We start from the raw sequence: 18,418 nt of genomic DNA, 5'->3' as shown, positions 1-18,418 counted from the left end.
TAGTGCTCACAATGCTGACAGCTGCTCTTTTCATGTGACACGATGGACTTTGACACAAGCTGATTATCTACCTAAAACTTACATTTTTAGCATATGACATTGCTCAGATGTTTCTTTTAAAAACAAGCTAAATATTAAGTGGATATAAATATTGATTCAGTAAAAGAAGGGCCAGATTTTGATGGGCAGGTCATAACAATAGACGTGGGCACAGAAGGAAATTTGGATGCTGTGATGGCTATGTAACGTCATGCATGCAAAAAAAAACCAAAAAAGTTAGGGCGAAACTTCTGATAGCAAAGCAAACTTGTGAAGAGGTGAGAAAGGTAGAATAATACTAGACTGGAGAATTGTCTGAAGGGCATTTTTATTCTAGTCTTCAGATGGTATACAGATGACTTCTTCTGTAGCAAATATATATGTGAAGGATTTTATAGTGAAGCTTTGTTCTTCCACACAGAATAGATGAGAAAAGTCAGCAAAGAACAAAGCTTTAATTTACAAGAACAAAAAAACTATACAAAGCAGTCTAAAATAGAAGTTCAAGGAAGTAACCGAATAAATGAGAGCATGAGAACTATTAGACATAGGGGGGTTCCCCTTTATCCTTTTTACTGTGGAAGTCAGAATTTCTCTGCTTGAGATGTACAGGTGGGGAAGAACAGCCTCTTGACATGGAACTTGCAAATCTGGTCAGACAGGATGATACAGAGGCAATCTACAGAATGTTTTTCCTGTATTGGTAGATAACAGCTCAGGCAAAGACACCAGTGCAGAGAAGAAATGTAGTTTCAAAATGAGATTGTATCCAGTACAATTGTAGCTGTGTTGGTCCCAGGATATTAGAGAGGCAAGATGCAAGCCACTTTACCTTGAATGGTCCCTTAGCTTAGAACATATGATGACTACCAGAGCCATCCCTAGGGTACGGCGAATCGGGGAGACTGCTCCGGGCCCCGCGCATTGACACGTGAACCACTGGCTGGAGGACACTAGCCCCCAGCCCCGCCCCTTCCACCAGAAAGAGAGCATGCCGGGAGGGAGAGCGTATGGTGGTGCCGCAGCCTTCCCAGCCCCGGGAAGGCAGGCGGCGTGGTCCCAGCCTCCTGGAGCCCAGTGGCTCCGCCAAAGTGGGGCCCTGGTGTGGAGTCTGAGCGGGGTTGCGCCTGGCTGTTTGGGGAGGCGCTGCCTCCCCTGCCCGGCATGGTCGGTCCCAGAAGTGACAGGTCCTGGACATGACAGATTTGTCACTTCTGCTCTGGGCCCCACACCCACATAGATTCATTGATTTTAGCTGATGACTACTTATGATAAACAATCCGTTCCATTTTGCATTTAGCTGTGACACTTGGAATACCTTTCCCACACCTGAAGAAGAGCTCTGTGTGGCTTGAAAGCTTGTCTCTCTCACCAACAGAAGTTGGGCCAATAAAAGTTATCACCTCACTCACCTTGCTTCTCAAAATGAGGTTCTCATTAGACCAGCTAAAAGTGCTCTTCTATTGAGTGTGACATGTTGCCCCCTTCCCCAATCCCCCATATAACAGCTGTGTAGCAAATATGCATGACAGATCATTATCAAGAAGGGGATATAGATTGGTATCTGGACTTACTACGCCCACAAAAAACTCAGCTGGAATAACACAGAAGGGGGATGATAGAATGTTGTCCAACTAACCTAAATAAGCATAGTGGTTCACAACATCTCTGTGGGGTTTTTTAAGAGGAAATTGAATAAAAGAATATCAGTACATTTTATGTACTATAGCATTCTGTTAAATCTCGCTCTTCATATGTGTGGTAGGAATTTAGAATTCATCCATTTCTGTCTAAATCTTTTGCTGATTTAAAAAAAAATTATTGAACAATGTTAATAAAATAGTGGATGCATCAGACTGAAGAAATAGTTCACATATTCCACACAGTACTAATATGGGCAGGAAGTAGCTCCAGATGCTCTTTCAGAATTGGAAGTCTTATTTTATACTTTCTCTCTTTAATGAGCTACCAAATGCTAGTGAAAACCTGGCACACAATTAAGAGATTATCATAGTCACCATATTAACCCAGCAGGTATTGGATTTCAGAGGTTGTTGGGTCCTTGTTCAGGCTTTCAGTAAGATGAAACCTCTTCTATGGCTGAATTTTCCATTGAGGTTACAATAGATCATCCTTTTGCCTTATGGGCCTGAAAAAGCAAATCCAAAGAATACCCTGGTTCAGTGTATACATAGTATTTGAAGCAGTTGGAAATATCTTCCTAGTAATACCTAATCTTTTCCTGGTGGTCTGCACTTGGACACAGAGTCAGTTTTCACTGTTCTGGTGGATTTTAATAACCAGGTCCTGAAAGTGTACTGGAGGCTAATGCTTCTGTAGCTTACCTGGAAGACGGTTCATCTATTTTGGGAAGGATGTCAGTACAGTTTCTTCCTTCCAATACACCTACTCCCCTCGTCTCAAATAGACACCCTTTTCCTGAATGCAATGCGAATCTGGTTCCCAGTGCTTCATGTCTTCCTAAATACTGTTGTTTGGTTTCTATCTCTATTTCCGGACATTAGTCAGTTGCCATAGTAGCCGTGTGTTAGGGCTAACCAGTGAGTGAACTGCAGTATAGACAGGGTGATCTCAACCAAATGAGCACCTATAGGCACATTAGTGTTCTGTCACATGCAGAAAGATTGCTAGACTCCTTGCCCAGTATTGCAACTCTTTCCCTGCCCTCCATCATGCCTCTCCTTTGCTGCGCACAGCTGGCATGCAGGTGATGCAGTTCCCCTAGCCAAAGCTAGCACAGCTGCATCTGCTTAATGCATGCCGATCAGTTGGCCATTGATTAGGATCCCGCTGTCCCCCTCACTGACACTATTTCCCCAGCAATACTCTCCTCTTCTATCTTGGCAGTCCCTTTCCCTTCTTTCAGGGCTCCTTGGTGTGACTGCTTAAAACCTATCAGGAAAGAAGTTAATAGTCTCTTTGTTCCCCCTCTGTCTCCCCGAGGGAGATGGAAGAAACAGGCATACCCACCAGTGTTATGCCTTGGGCCTATTATTGGTCTAGTGAACCACTGATACTCCCAAGAATGGGATTTAATCATTGACATAATTATAGGGGGGAAGGTTGGGAAGGACATCTCACCTTCAGCTTTCAGCTTCAGCTTTCAGCCAATTTTTTATTATTCTTTTTAAAAGCATATTTTCATCCAATCTCTGGACTCTTTGGGGCCTGAGTCAAAGTTTTTGAATACTTGGGTTGGCAATATGGAGATCTTTGTGTGTATGTGTGGTGTTTTTTATGTGTGGTGTTTTTTTTAAAGGGGGTTCACACGTTCTCTCTTCTTAGATTGTTATAGGATTTTTCTTCCCTTGTATCCCTCCATCTACAGCAATGGTGCAAACAGAAGTTACTCTAGCTTTTAGATAGAGTAACCCCATCTGGAAAGGATAGTGAGCTAATTTAGTAAGAAAAGAAGAGTGAAATCTCTTTAAGTGATAAAGAGGTGTTTCACTGATATTAATGGGAAGGTAGAGGTCAAGAGAAGACCTGGAAAGATACTGGAGTAGATTATTTAACAATCAGTTTGTAAGCACCTAGAAGATAATTCGATTATGAAGAGAAAATTATGGATTTGTCAAAAATGAATCAGGTCAAACTGACCTAATTTACTTCTTTGACAGGTTTTTTGGCCTAGTGGATAGGCGAGAAGCTGTAGAAATGGTATATCTTAATTTTAGTAAGGCTTTTGATACCGTACCACATGACATTCTCATGAGCAAACTAGGGAAATGTGGTCTAAATTACTATATAGTGGGTGCACAACTCAAAGCATAATTGGGGGGGGACATATCTAGTGGGGTCCCTTTGGGTCTAGTGCTAGTCAATATTTTCATTAATGACTTGATAAAGTAATAGAGATTATGCTTATGAAATTTTTAGATGATGCAAAGCTGGGAGAGGTTGCTAACACTTAGGAGGACAGGATTAGAATTCAAAGTGATCTTGAGAAATTGGAGAATTGGTCTGAAATCAATAAAATAAAGTCAGTTAAGACACATGCAAAGTACAACACATAGGAAGGAAAAATAAAATGTACAAGTAAAAAACGGGGAATAAGTGTCTAGGCAGTACTACTGCTGAAAAAGATCTGGGAGTTATAGTGGATCACAAATTGAATGAGAGTCAATAATGTGATGCAGTTGCAAAAAATCTTTGTATCATTCTGGGGTGTATTAACAGGAGTGTTATGTGTAAGACATGGGAGGGAATTGCTCCTCACTATTCAGCAATAGTGAGGCCTCAGCTGGAGTACTATGTCCAGTTCTGTGCACCACACTTTAAGAAAGAAGTGAAAAAACTGGAGAGAGTCCAGAGCAAAGCAACAAAAATGATAAAAGGTTAACTAAATCTGACCTATTAGGAAAGGCTGAAAAAAACGGGCATGATTAGTTTTGAGAAGAGAAGACTGAAGGGGGACCTGATAGTAGTCTTCAAATATGTTAAAGGTGGTTACAAAGAGGATGGTGATCAATTATTCTCCATGTCTGCTGAAGCTAGGACAAGAAGTAATGGGTTCAGTCTGCAGCAAGGAAAATATTGGTGAAATATTAGGAAAAACTTTCTAACTATAATAATAATAATTAAGCACTAGAATAGGCTTCCAAGAGAAGTTGTGGAATTCTTGTCATTGGAGGTTTTAAAGAGTAGGTTAGAGAAACACCTGTCAGAGATGGTCTAGGTATTCTTGGTCCTGTCTCAGCAGAAGGACTGGACTACATGACACCTCAAGATCCCTTCCAGCCCTACATTTCTGTGGTTCTATGAATGGTTCACCCTAGCTGACCTAAAGAACAGACCTGGAATATTTCAATAAAACATTACCTGTGGGTTACATAAAGTTTTCCATGTGGTTGCTAATGATTAATTATGTGGAGGATGATCTTTGAGGGTCTTTCTGATTACCTGATCATTTTTCTCCAGACCAGGATTGCTGTATGTATCAGTCAGCAATATCAAATGCCAGTGTGGAAAAGGGGACAGCAGAAAATGCCTAATGAGATGTTCTGTGGCCACTAAAAACAGGATTAAAAAAAGACTAGATTTTGCTGTTACAGGGCATATGTTGGTATGTTACAGGGGTATGTTGGCCTTCCATAGGCCAACATACATAGAGGCTAACTTTCTGGCTGGACCAAATTATAAAATGGAAAACTGTTAAATATTAAGATAATCAGCAAACTTTTCTTTTTAAAAGAATTGCATAAACTCTTTCCAATTGCTATCTAATCCAAAATTGTCTTAAAAATACAGCTTTAAATAGTTACTCTGTGAAAACTGATAGGCAGTATGCTTCTGATATGCTTCTGATTTATTTCTTTAGATAATACAAACGAAAGAGTGAATCCTCATACCTAATCGTAAATAATACAAAGACTATAACAAAACCTTGGATGCATTTGTTACTGTCTCTGTAAATTGAAGGTGATGGAGTGTCATATTGACTGAGCAGGACAGTGATACATAGACTAATCTCAACTTTTTCTGTGTTTTGGTCCTGTCAGTGTTCCCAGTTTTCGACACCCAGGGAAGGAAATGTAATTTAAATAATTTCCTCTATGGAGATCCAGAACATGTAGATATTTATTAATTGTCTTAATAAGCATCATGATAGTATAGACCCAATTTTGATCTCTCCAACATTGCTTTTGTACTCTGCTGAAGTAATTCCATTGATAATGATAAAATTATTCATGATTTTCACAAATGTGAGATTTGAACTGGCTTCCTTGGCCTGATTCTCCACTCTTTTGCACCTTATTTAGTTACTTAGACCAGTACAAAGTGCTACTCACCACAGTGGTACTTTTCAACCACCAATTTGCACAAGTTGTAAGTGATTGAATAAGGTGCAAGAGTGGTGCATCAGGCCTGTAATTTGTAGCTCATTGAAGTGTCTTTAAAGGAACTACTGCAAAGCCTTGTTATAAGCAATGCAGTACTGTGCTTCAAAGCTGAGTGCTCTGTACTCTCTGTAGCATATGCTATGTAAGCGGTGTGGAAAGTTGCAACACGTGGTTTTGGGTTAACAGGGTGTCAACTTGACACTACCCTTGCTCTACCACTTGGAAATTCCTGATCAACTTCCCAATTTATTTCATGAGGTACAACATAAAAAGCATGGCAATGTGTACCTTGTAATGTGCTGCATGCTCTTGACACCAGCATTGCAATATCAGTCCTATGCTTTATTCCCATACTTCCAAATCATTGAGAAGGTTGAAGACTTTTCAAAATATATTTAAGTGGAAAGTGGTAATGAATTTCATACCCTGATACTGATGCAGTAACTGTAGAGCTGCTATTTAAAGCAAAGAATGTATCTTGAAAACATAACTCTCTGGCATTAGTTGCCTCAGTTATAAATAAATGCTAGATGCTAGGATTTATATTATCTTGAAGTAGATATTATATATTCATAATGCCAGAATGGCTTGAATTCCTACATTTTAATGTCAAAGGTTAACATTCTAAAAAAGGGCTATTACTGGGACTTTGCAGATTGATAATTATGGTGACTTCATGTTGAAAGAAGCATGTGGGACCATAAATGAGAATTTGTTTCCCTGCTAATACAGATTTTGATTTTGCAAGGTGTGAGGTACAGAGTGCCTTCACCTTCTGCTAACTTCAGAGGAAGTAGTGGGTGCCCAAAACCTTGCAGGATTAAGTGGATTTTACAAAGCCCTCTATGATTTTATATAGGTTAATCCTCCCTCACAAGGTTGTTTTATTGCACTTTTTATTTGTGAGGATAACAATTACTGTGGGGATACTTTCCCAATAAAATACTTTTTTTTTTAAACAAAAAAAATCCAATCTACCAAGGAGGAAAAATTCTATTTTCATATGAAATTCAGAGGAATTCCTCTCCATTTATACTAAATGTAGCCAGAATTTTGCTTATGTTGGTTTCCCATTTAAAACCCTTGTAGTTATTTCAAAGCAGAATTTAAGTATGTCTCTTCCTGATTAATGCTTAGAAAGCAAAATATATATCTGGGAATTTTTGGAGCAGATTAATGGGTTAACATTGTGACAGTGCATAACATTTAATCATTGATACTTTTGCTCAGTTAAATAAACCAGCAGTTATGAGCAAGCTTTATAGTTAAAGGTCTGTCAGCACTTCTGTTATAAACTTCAAATTTTAGGGATTGATATGCAATCCATTTCTTAATTTGAGAGGTTCTTCATTTCCCTGAAACCATGGAAGTCTGGTAACCTGCTGGCCTAAGGTTATTCTCTCTTACTATTTCCATTATTTGGAGAGTTCTTTTATTCCAAATAGACTGTTGCAGTTTCAAGGAGTTCTTTTTATCTGTGTGTATCTTCCTCCCTCTTTGTTTATTGCTGATTTTATTATCCACTGATGATCGTGTGGTGGCTTAGGCACATGTAGACAATATTATACATAGAAACTCTCAAATGTTAACTGAAAAAATATTTGGAGTAGAAACTAGGCCTATTGTACCTCATATAAGTTGATGATTTAAGTTCTCGAAAAAAGAATGGAAATCTGTTTGTAGTTTGACTTTTTGTATGTGGTTTTTGGAGAGTGGGAAGAAAGTAAATAGAACTCAAAGCCCAGCTTTAATTGAAACCTAAAATTGTGCTAATAGTTGATACTGGTAAATAACAAGGAGTATGTCATTTGATAACTGTTTCAGTTGCGGGAGAAGGGTTGGAGAGTGAATAGGAAGAGGATAGCTTCATGTTTCTGTGACTTACTTTAACTCAATTGCAAAGTAAATTAAATAGAACCTGTAAATCAATAAATATCTAAACTAGAAAAAAAATTTTCAGTTGTATTTTTAAGTTTCATCTTTACATAAAACATCTTCCAAAATGCACATTTCTGATGAGGTTTGATATTAACTAGGGATTTTTTAAAAATCGCATTTCACATAAGTACAAAAGATAAAAATATCCAGAGATCTGCATTAAAATTCAAAAAGTATAACTGTTGAGGCGTATGTAAATTGTGGTTGTAACATGGCAGCTTTTTTTTCTTTCAACACAGATCATCTAAAACAGGAGATTCTTGAAACCAGCTAAAGACACTTCAAGTTATTAATATAATTGCATTTGTGGAAAATGATGATTATATTGCAGTTTGGGCCATTCTGATGTTTAGCTGATTATGTGCTCATTATAACTTCTCATATGTTCTGAATTTGTATTTATGAATTGTGTGAAGCAATATAGATAGTGTATGCAACTCCATATGATGCAACTGTGCTTTTTGCTTGCAGACAGGTTGTTCCTGCAAATGAGACTTGTTGAAACCTTCCTATAAAAATATTTTAAATAAACGTCACTCTGTTGACTTGAGATAAATGAAATGTAGAATACAAACAATGGGTACATCCAAAAGGTTCTCAGCTTTCTGTTTGTGGGAGCTTATAAAAGCTGGGGGTTTTGTTGTTGGGGTTTTTTTTGTCATAATACTGTAAGGTCATCTACATATGCATGGTATAAAAAAAAGCAAGAGATGTTAACAAGTTGCAGTTTTAAAAATTCAGCAAATAGAAGATGATTAATTATACATATTTAAATGTAAAATTGTCCAACAGTACACAACTGTTTTATCTCATGAATAGGGCCCTACCAAATTCACGGTCCATTTTGGTCACTTTCACGGTAATACGATTTTAAAAATTGTAAATTTCATGCTTTCAGCCTATTTAAATCTGAAATTTCATGGTGTTGTAATTGTAGGGGTCCTGACCCAAACATGAGTTGTGGAGGGTTGCAAGGTCATTGTATGGGGCGTTGCGGTACTGCTATCCTTACTTCTGCACTGCTGCTGGCGCCAGCGTTGTCTTCAGAGCTGGGCAGCTGGAGAGCAGCAGCTGCTGGCTGGGAGCCCAGCTCTGAAGACAGAGCTGCCGTCTGCAGTAGCGCAGACGGGAGGATGGCCTGGTATGTTATTGCCACCCTTACTTCTCCATTGCTGCCTGCAGAGCTGGGCCCTCAGTCAGCAACCGCTACTCTCCAGCTGCCCAACTCTGAAGGCAGCAGCACAGAAGTAAGGGTGGCCTCTTGTGGCATGGTATGGCATTGCCACCCTTACTTCTGCGCTGCTCCTGGTGGGGCGCTACCTTAAGAGCTGGGCGCCTGGCCAACAGATGCTGCTTTCCAGCTGCCAAACTCTGAAGGCAGCACAGAAGTAAGTCTGGCAATACCACAACCGCCCTAAAATAACCTTGTGACCCCCATGCAACTCCCTTTTGGGTCAGGACCCTCAGTTTGAGAAATTCTGGTCTCTCTTGTGAAATGTGTATAATATACGGTAAAACATGCAAAAGACCAGATTTCATGGCGGGGGGAGACCAGATTTCATGGCCTGTGACGCATTTTTCATGGCCATGAATTGGTAGGGCCCTACTCATGAACTACTGGGAGTTGTGGCATCAAGTACACTTTTTTTTGAAGAAGAAGAAGAAGAAGTGGTTTAATGAAAGAATATCATTTGCTGTTTTGATAGTTCCCCTGCCCGCCCCTGGTCTGCATACGACCCTCCCCCTGGAAAAGTAGGGGTGTATGAGACAGAAATAATTTCCATAATCCTTTTTTTCCTTTGAAGATGTGTATACAGTACTAGTACTAAAGAGGTTTAAAATAATATGGCCTAACACTAATGAGGAAGTTAATTCAGGCTGATAACAAGAATAATTTCTGAACAGTGAGGACAATTACATATTGGAAAAAAACTTTCCAAGCAAGAATAACAGAGCCCACTATTGGACTTCTTGTCCCTTTCAATGGAGGATTAAATTTTACTGGAAATGAAGCATGGAAATATGAAATGATGAAATATGGAAGGGGATCAGATTAAATGGCTATAGTGGTTTACTTTTTGATCCTAAAATCTGATTCTACAGATGCTACAAAACTATTTGCAGACAACTAAATCAATCCCTGACACTATGTTGCAGTTCTTCTAAAATAAAAGTTTCTCAGTCATCATGTGATGGATTGACACGGCAGTGAGGTAGTATTGTAAGGATCTTTTCCCCCAAAATCATACTTGGTAACATAGCCTCCTTCCTATTTAAAGTACAGTTCTACTCTCGAGTGAATAAGAAGCATCCCTCCCCATCTCCTTGCATGCGGTATAACTTTCCCCACTTACTTCCTTGAGAAAAGTTAAGTAAAGTAGTCATCCTTAACATTTTTAAAAGGGTCTCTGGAGCATATTCTCTTAGTGTGTAACACCAGATTGTGCAGTCTTGGACTGTGTGAGATACTGTCTCCATTCGTGTAGTTACTTGTATGAGAATGCAAGAAAGGGAAGATGCCATGTGCTCTAGAGCACAATTCCCAAGTACCTTTGAAAGTTTATAGTAGTAGATCAGTTGGATTCAGGGAGGTTAGTAGTTCCTGGTACATCAAAATGGGAAATGGAGCCAACATTACGGAGAAAAATAAAAATGTATGAAAAGTAAGGTTGTTGAGTCCATTAGATCACAAGGGTTTAAAGGCTGCATTCAAGGGGAAGGAAGTGGCCACCCTGGGATTTTTGAGCAGACCTGCAAAACATTTTCCCTACCATGATCATATCATTATACAAATGGCTGGCTTGAGGATTTGCTTCAGGGTTAGTGAGATATTTTCCTTGCGCTTCTAAGTGACTCATGTTATGTAAAAAATGTTCATATAGGATCTCTGGCTTTCCCCATGTCCTCTTGCTGTAGAAGTAGGAGAAGCTGCATGTGCAGAAGGAATCTGTCTCAGAGCCAGGAGTAGAATGCAGTAGTGCTTAGACCACTAGATCATGCTGCCTTTCATTCTATTTTGCTGCTGCCCCTCCTTGCGGCTAAAAGTTGCCCATGCCACTGGGAAGGGTCTTGTGGTGGTCATTGTGAAGCAGTGCTCCCCACAGCTGCAGGGAGATCTGAAGTCATTCCAGAAATCAAGGGAACAGTGAGTACAGTTTCCACAACTTCAAAGGCCTACCCAGGACTAGGGCAGGTGAAGTGGGAGTCATGAGTAGGCTTGCCAACTTTCTAAAACTCGCACAAAACCAAACACGCTTGCCGTGCCCCCTGCCCTGCCCCTCCTATGAGGCCCCACCCATGCCCCACCCCTTCTCCGAATTACCGCCTCCCACTCACTCCATCCCCCCTCCGTCTGTTGCTTGCTCTCCCCACCCTCATTCACTCACTCATTTTCACGGGGCTGGCTCAGGGGGCTGGGGTTTGGGAGGGGCTGAGGGCTCTGGGTTGGGGCCAGAAACGAGGAGTTCAGAGTGCAGGAGGGGGCTCCAGCCCAGTGGGTTGGGATGCGAGAGGGGGTGAGGGCTCCAGCTGGGGGTGCAGGCTTTGGGGTGGGGATGAGGATGAGGGGTTTGGGATGCAGGAGAATGCTCTGGGCTGGGATCGAGGGGTTCAGAGAGTGGGAGGGGGATCCGGGCTGGGGCAGGGTGTTGAGGTGCGGGTGGGGGAGTGAGGGCTCTGGCTGGGGGTGCGGGCTCTGGGGTGGGGTGAGGGGTTTGGAGTGCAGGAGGGGGCTCTGGGCTGGGGCTGCGGGGTTTGGAGAACGAGAGGGGACTCTGGGCTGAGGCAGAAGGTTGGGGTGCAGGGGGTGTGACAGCTCTGGCTGGAGGTACAGACTCTGAGGTGGGGCTGGGGATGAGGGGTTTGGGTTGCAGGAGGGTGCTCTGGGCTGGGATTGAATGGTTCGGAGGGTGGGAGGGGGATCAGGGCTGGGGCAGGAGGCTGGGATGTGGGGTGAGGAGGGCGTGCAGGAATGCAGGCTCCGGGTGGTGCTTACCTCAAGTAGTTCCCAGAAGCAGTGGCATGTCCCCCCTCTGGCTCCTACGCGGAGGTGCGGCCAGGCAGCTCTGCAAGCTGCCCCATCCTCAGCGCTGCCCCCGCAGCTCCCATTGGCCGCGGTTTCTGGCCAATGGGAACTGCGGGGGCAGCGCCTGGGGTGGGGGAAATGTGCGGAGCCCCCTGGCTGACCCTACGCGTAGGAGACAGAGGGGGACATGCTGGCTGCTTCCCGGGAGCCGCACAGCGCGGAGGCTAGCAGGGAGCCTGCCAGCCCCGCTGCATGGTGCCGCCAACCAGACAGTCAATGACCAGCTGACTGGAGCCGCCAGGATCCCTTTTCAACTGGGTGTTCCGGTCAAAAACCAGACACCTGATCACCCTCATGAGTAACCATGATCTTTAGGAAAAATCAGTAATAAGCTTTCAATCCTAGTAATGTGTTTACATTGGTCTGCATTTCAATGTTATTTTCACTAGGAAAAGGGCTAGAGGCTTACCTTTTCTAAATAAAAGGCTTAGCCCTTACATTTCTAGTCCTATCTCCCTTCATTTCATATGGAACCCAAAGGCTGGCAGTGCTCAGAAGCTGACTTATTTGCATGAGTTTACTATTGTGACTAGTGGGGATAAAGTATCTATCATGAAATTACTTCCAATGGTGGATATGGAAAAGAGAAAATAGTGGTAGAAAACTACAATAAATTTAGGACCAGAAAACCTCTTTCTTAGAATTCTGTAGGAACTAAAGAATGAAGTAGTTGAGCTACTAATAAAAAAATTAAAAATGGCACTGCAATCAGAGAACTAGAAGGTGGTCAATGTTGTAACTTCCTCTTTACAAAGAGCTAAATGTGAGCCTAGGAATTACACTGGTTAGCTGCCCCTTAGACACATTTGGGAGTAATGTGAAAGATCCAGTTACAGAGTGAGTAGGTGACTGCAATATGGTAAGGGGAAAAATCAGTGTAGCATTTGTAAGGGTAAATCATGCTTTCCTTATTTGTTAGAATTTAACTTTTAAAGAGTTAACAATTTAGTGAAAAAGTAGAAACTAGATTTAATTGAGACTTTCTAAGGCATTTGCTGAAATCTTACACGAGAGGCTGTTATGAAAACCTGGTAACCCTGGGGTGAGATGTAAAGCACCCCTGTTATTGGTTAAAAACAACATAAGAAATAACAAAAAAGTAGGAATATCAACCTCCAGGTGAGTCTTAAAGCCAGTCCCCAGTGTGGAAAATTGACTGTTAGTGGAGTACTTCAGGGATAAGATGGGGAGTAGTGCTGGCTGAGAATTTTCCACAGAAATTGGATTTTCAGTGAAACAGGGTTTTTTTTGTTAAGAGTTTCTGCTTTCTACAGAAAATTTTGACTTTGAAGTTGAAATTTTCTATGAGAAATAGTTTCGAACCAGCTCTAGAGAGGATGTTCCAAGCAAGGAAAGATTTTAAAAAGCAAAACAAAACTAACAAAAAGAAAAGGAGTACTAGTGGCACCTTAGAAACTAACCAATTTATTTGAGCATAAGCTTTCGTGAGCTACAGCACTTTCATGCATCCAATGAAGTGAGCTGTAGCTCACGAAAGCTTATGCTCAAATAAATTGGTTAGTCTCTAAGGTGCCACTAGTACTCCTTTTCTTTTTGTGAATACAGACTAACACGGCTTCTACTCTGAAAACTAACAAACAACGCTTACCCCCAAAAACAAACAAACAAGCCAACCAATCCTGAGATGATTTGGCTGGAAAGGAGAAGAGTAAATGGACGGATATATGAGACAAGCATATATAATATGATAAAATAATGTCTGGTTGGATACTTATATTTTGGAAGATGATACATAGAAGAAGACAACACTATGAATAGTAAAGGATACAAATTGAAAACTGATGAAAGAAAATACTTTTTATGCACCATGTAATTAATCTGTCGAATTCACTGCCATATATTTGGGTAAATAGCTTATCAACATTTTTAAAAAGTTTAGACATTTATAGGGATAAATATAGTATTTGCCGTTACACAAGCTAAGATAATGGTTATGAAAAATATCCAAATTATAAACTAATCACTACCCATGGTAAGGAAGAAAGTCTGCTCAGTAGGTTGTTAATACATGCTTAGCTAGGTATATTGGGAAGTGTATTCAGTTTCCCCTCAAACGTCCATCATAGGTCATTGTCAGAGATGGAATATTTGTATAGATGGACTATTGGTTTGGTTCATTATGATGCATAGTGACATCCCCATCAGCCCTATGGTGAAGGTGAATAAAATGTAGGACGGTAGCTGCACATGAAAAAGGCATGGAATTGGGTGCTGATATTTTGTTTCCTACCATTGCTCTTATATGCAAGGGGTACATATGGCCTTGTTAGGACTTGAAAAATGTACCAGATATTTACCAGCAGAGGTTTAATCTGCTGTGTGAAAGGCCCCACTAGCGAAGAGCCTGGGGAAATGACTGGTATGCAGCATTAGATGGAGAAAGGTGCTTCAATTCCTAGACTTTTAAGGCAAGAAAAGACTATTTGATTATCTAGTCTAATCTCTTGTATAACAGTCACCCATGCCAGTCACTCCAGAACTGGGCTCAGTAACTTGTATTTGACTAACACATACCTTCCAGAAAGGCATCCAGTCTTGATTTGAAGATCTACTTACCCAAGTGCCACCACAATGTTATTCCCTAGTTCCTGACTGAGGGCTCAATTTTTTAAATCAGCCTCTGGCTAGTAGGTGGTTTTAATAAACTTGGAGCTTCTGCACTTATGACTGCGGGAAGAGAAACATTTCATTCTCCATCCCTGCCTCACCACTGAGAGTGATGGGGTATCTCTAGTACTCTTCTCTTCCCCAGAGCCTCCTGGCTGCTGTGGGGGTGGGAGAGTAAGGAGAAAAGTATCTCCTACTCTTTTCACCTCCATCTTCCATTTTGTTGGGTGATCCTCACAGGGCTAGATTCACCACAGGGACTTAAGCACTGCAATTCTCAGCATTGCAGCACCTAACTTTAGGCTGTCTAGTGGAATTCACAGCCTCAAGTTAGGCTCCCTATAGAATACATGGGGAACATTTGACACCTAAAAAAGGAATTCACAAGAGACAGCCTGCTAAGTAGAGATCTGCCTAAGGTAGCTTAAGAGAGGTGTATAGTCTGCTCTACTCCCCATTCTCAAAGGGAGTCAGGGCCCCAAACCAGATTAGTAGTTTTTCTCCAAAAAAAGAGGGAAAGGTGGTGACATTCCTCCTTGCTCGCTCTCCCCAGGCTTTTTGACCAGTGGATATAACATTTACAGAAGGTGTAGGAGATCTGGGTTCATGTCTTGTCTCTGCCTGATGGAAAGCAGAGGCAGTGAGACCTGGGTCTCCCACCTCTCAGTTGAGTGCCCTAATGCCTGGGCTGTAGGGTATTCTGAGGGGCTCTCAGCCCCTGCTGTTGGAGATGTTTCACTGTGTATACATTAAGTATTAAGTGGGGCAGAGGAGAGTGTGAGAGAAGAGTGGTTAGGGGGCACTCATCTGTGAGGTGGGAGATCTGGGTTAGGTCCCTGCTCCACATCAGGCAGAGTGGAGATGGGTGCTTGGGTGAGAGCTCTAACCACTGGGTATGAGGGTGGCACAGCACCTCTGCCCCATGTTGTGTGTCGGGCTTGACCCAATAGACATTCTCCAAGGTAGGGGACTACCTTGTTTGTGAATCGCATCAGGGTTTAGGCATGAGTTAGGTACTGAGCTGCTGGTTGGTATCAGGAATTAGGCAGCTGTACACATACCCAGCTGTCAAAATTTAGGCACCTGGAAGAATGTAGTGGTGGAAACATAGTGTATGTGTACACTGCAATAAAAGACATGTGGCATAGCCCTGGTCATTTGACTTGGGCAGGCTTGTGGGACTTGAGTTGCAGGATTATAAAATGGTGTGTAAATGAACAGGCTTGATCTGGAGTCAAGGCCCCATGGAAGGGGTGGGTCACAGAGCCCAGGCTCCAGCCCAAGCCCAAATGTCTACACTGCTATTTTTAGCTTCACAGCCTGAGCCCTGATAGCTCGAGTCAATTGACCTGGGCTCTGAGACTCAGTTCTGTCATTTGTTTAATGCAGTGTTGATGTACCATAGGTGCCTACAGGGGTTAGGCACTCCCTGAGTGGTGGTTTTGTGAAAGTCAGTGGTACCTAAATAGTGGACTTATTGTGCCTAAAGTGGCAGTTTAGTGTCTAAGTCACTCTTGTGAATCTAGTCTCCAGTGCCTACCTCTGCTGCTTTTAGCTTTGCCAAGCAGCAGTATGGAATGGACTTGATTCTGGACAGTTTCACTCCTGCAATGGGATTTTGAATAGGCTTCGTGAAACTGACTAGAGTCTTCTTCATTTCAGTCTCCTGCTGCTTGGCAAAAGAGGCGGTTGTGCTTTATTTTATTTATTTTCTATAGTGGGAGTGGTTGCTTTAATTTTGACTTTCGTGGCTTTCATCCGTTTGTGTCACAGTCTGCTATTTAAACTTTCTCTTTACATTTATACTTCCAAACTTTACTCTGTTACGGATTTTGGTGCCCCTCTGCCCCCTCCCTAAAAAAGTTTATTTTGAGAGTATAGCTTTAAATAGCTAGTTCCTCCCATGGGCTGATTTATAAATCAGTGCTGTGCAGGGGAGTTAGGGACAGCACTGTGTGGCAATGTTACAAGCAGTTTCTGTAGATCTCTTGGGAATATCTGGGATTCAGATGATGATATATAGTACTGCTGTGTAACAGTTTGGGATACCGTGAAGGTCAGATTAAATGACCAGTACTGGGGGCCAATAGAGCTATTAAGAGTTTGTTCCTAAGGAAATCTGTTAAACCTTCTCTTTGTTACACTTGAAGCTTCACACTATCAAAACTACTCTATGTGCTCGCCTTAGTCAAGTAGTGTCAGTGTTTTATCAACAGATAATTGAGCTGCTGTAAAAATTTTTTGGAAAACAGAGCTGTGACTAGCCATTTTTTGTTTTGTATGATTTTTCTTCTAAAAACAAACTGAAAAGAGAATTAAGGAAAACTTGAAAGAATTGGTAAGTGATAACTCTATTTAATATAGTAGGTACCATAGGTTGAAGTAGAATTTCAACAGTCTGGTGAGATCATAAGACAACAAAACAAACTGAAACAAATATTTTTTTAGTCTTTATACAAAATGTGTAAAAGACATTAAATTTTTTAAAATGGTATGAGAATTACATTTATTTTCCTGGAAAATTAGTCTACCTCACTATTTTAGAATTATCCTATTCTTAGTATCTAATTGTAATTATTGAGCTTTTATTTTTTTTTTTCACTTCAAAATTTGTGTGTGTGTGTGTGTGCTTTCAGACTTCCACATAAACAGCATTGCTGTATATTCTCACACTATAAGTGACCCACATGATATTTCTTTGCAGGAACCTGGTATTATTTTCAGAATAATGGTGTGTGTGTCTGTGTGGGTGTGTGAAATTACATTCTAAAGAGTTATTCTTAATTTTATACAACATTTTTCATTGGCGACTTAAACATTATGTGAATCCTTTTTTATGACTCTGAGTATAGGGGAGTTATTGGGAGCTTTAAAGAACTAATTTTTAAAAAGTGCAACCTGCATCTTTAGTCAGCATGTTGAAAGCAAATGCTTGCTGTACACTTCCCGATTAATCCTTGGTATCCAGATAAAGAGAAACAGGTGAGGGTTTGTTTGTTTAAAATGTTTGTGCCTTACTTTTATTTTTGGTGTAGTAAATTGTTAACAAGAGCCTCTTTCACCTTCTATTCACCCTGTATGTGGACTAGGCTTTGTCATTTTTATTCATGTTGAATAGTACTTTATTCCGCACTGCAAGTAGTCCACGGCAACTCATAGACTAAGATACTGCTCAACACGAGCAAGGAGCGTAAAATCTGGCCCTAAATAAATCATAGTTGTAATTGGTTTTGTCTGTGTGTATTTTGTTGTTTTGTTATTTAAATCAGCTATTTGTTCAGTTTCCTATTTCCGGATCCTACAGACTTTACTCAGGCAAAACTTCTACTGACGTCTCTGGGAGACTTCAGCCCAGAGATTTCATTGGGAGTTTTGTGTAGGAGCTGCAGGATTGGGCCCACAGTGTATGTGTGAGGCGTCACAAGAAACCAGATGTGGTGTCTGAATTAGAACCCTTCATAGGATTAGTGCAGAGCCCTGGAGCAGGACCAGGATCCCCAGGGTCTCACAGGACCTGCTGCCATAATAGCAGGAGTGGGATTAAAAATAGTCCCACGCAGGACTCTAGTCTGGATTTCTGATTGTCAGTGTGTGCATTCCATGGTATGAGAGCCCACACTTGAATTTCTGCTAAAGTCAGTCTTTTGGTTGCTTAGCATCTCATTGGAAGGACTTCTTATTATGCAGAACTGAGTCCGTTCAGTATGTGCCACAAAAGTGAGATAATAATGACATTTAAATAGGATGGTTTATTGGTAACGTTAATTAATGCATTTGAAAATGTGAGGGTTTAGAAAACATTGGCTGGTGCTGCCGTTCTCTTCTCTTTGAGGGATCTCTAATGCAGTAAGATGTTTGTTATTAT

General features: G+C 41.2%; 1 protein-coding gene across 4 annotated transcripts in view; it reads left to right on the top strand.

Moving 5' to 3' along the window:
- SLC7A2 (solute carrier family 7 member 2) overlaps positions 1-18,418 on the top strand; it is a 115,568-nt gene that overhangs the window by 36,284 nt on the left and 60,866 nt on the right. Inside the window, exon 1 of one of the 4 annotated variants that reach the window (XM_007062688.4) lies at positions 16,438-16,891. The exons of 2 other annotated variants lie outside the window; for them this stretch is intronic. The gene's annotated coding sequence lies outside the window, so the exon portion shown is untranslated. Of the gene's footprint in view, positions 1-16,437; positions 16,892-18,418 lie in introns of those variants that run through there. One more of the 4 variants, XM_037897685.2, reaches the window with a different exon arrangement.

This window comes from Chelonia mydas, chromosome 4, assembly GCF_015237465.2.
Source record: "Chelonia mydas isolate rCheMyd1 chromosome 4, rCheMyd1.pri.v2, whole genome shotgun sequence".
In the NCBI taxonomy this organism is placed as follows: Eukaryota; Metazoa; Chordata; order Testudines; family Cheloniidae; genus Chelonia; species Chelonia mydas.
Note: the sequence above shows the minus strand (reverse complement) of the source record. Positions and strands in the feature narration are given on the sequence as shown.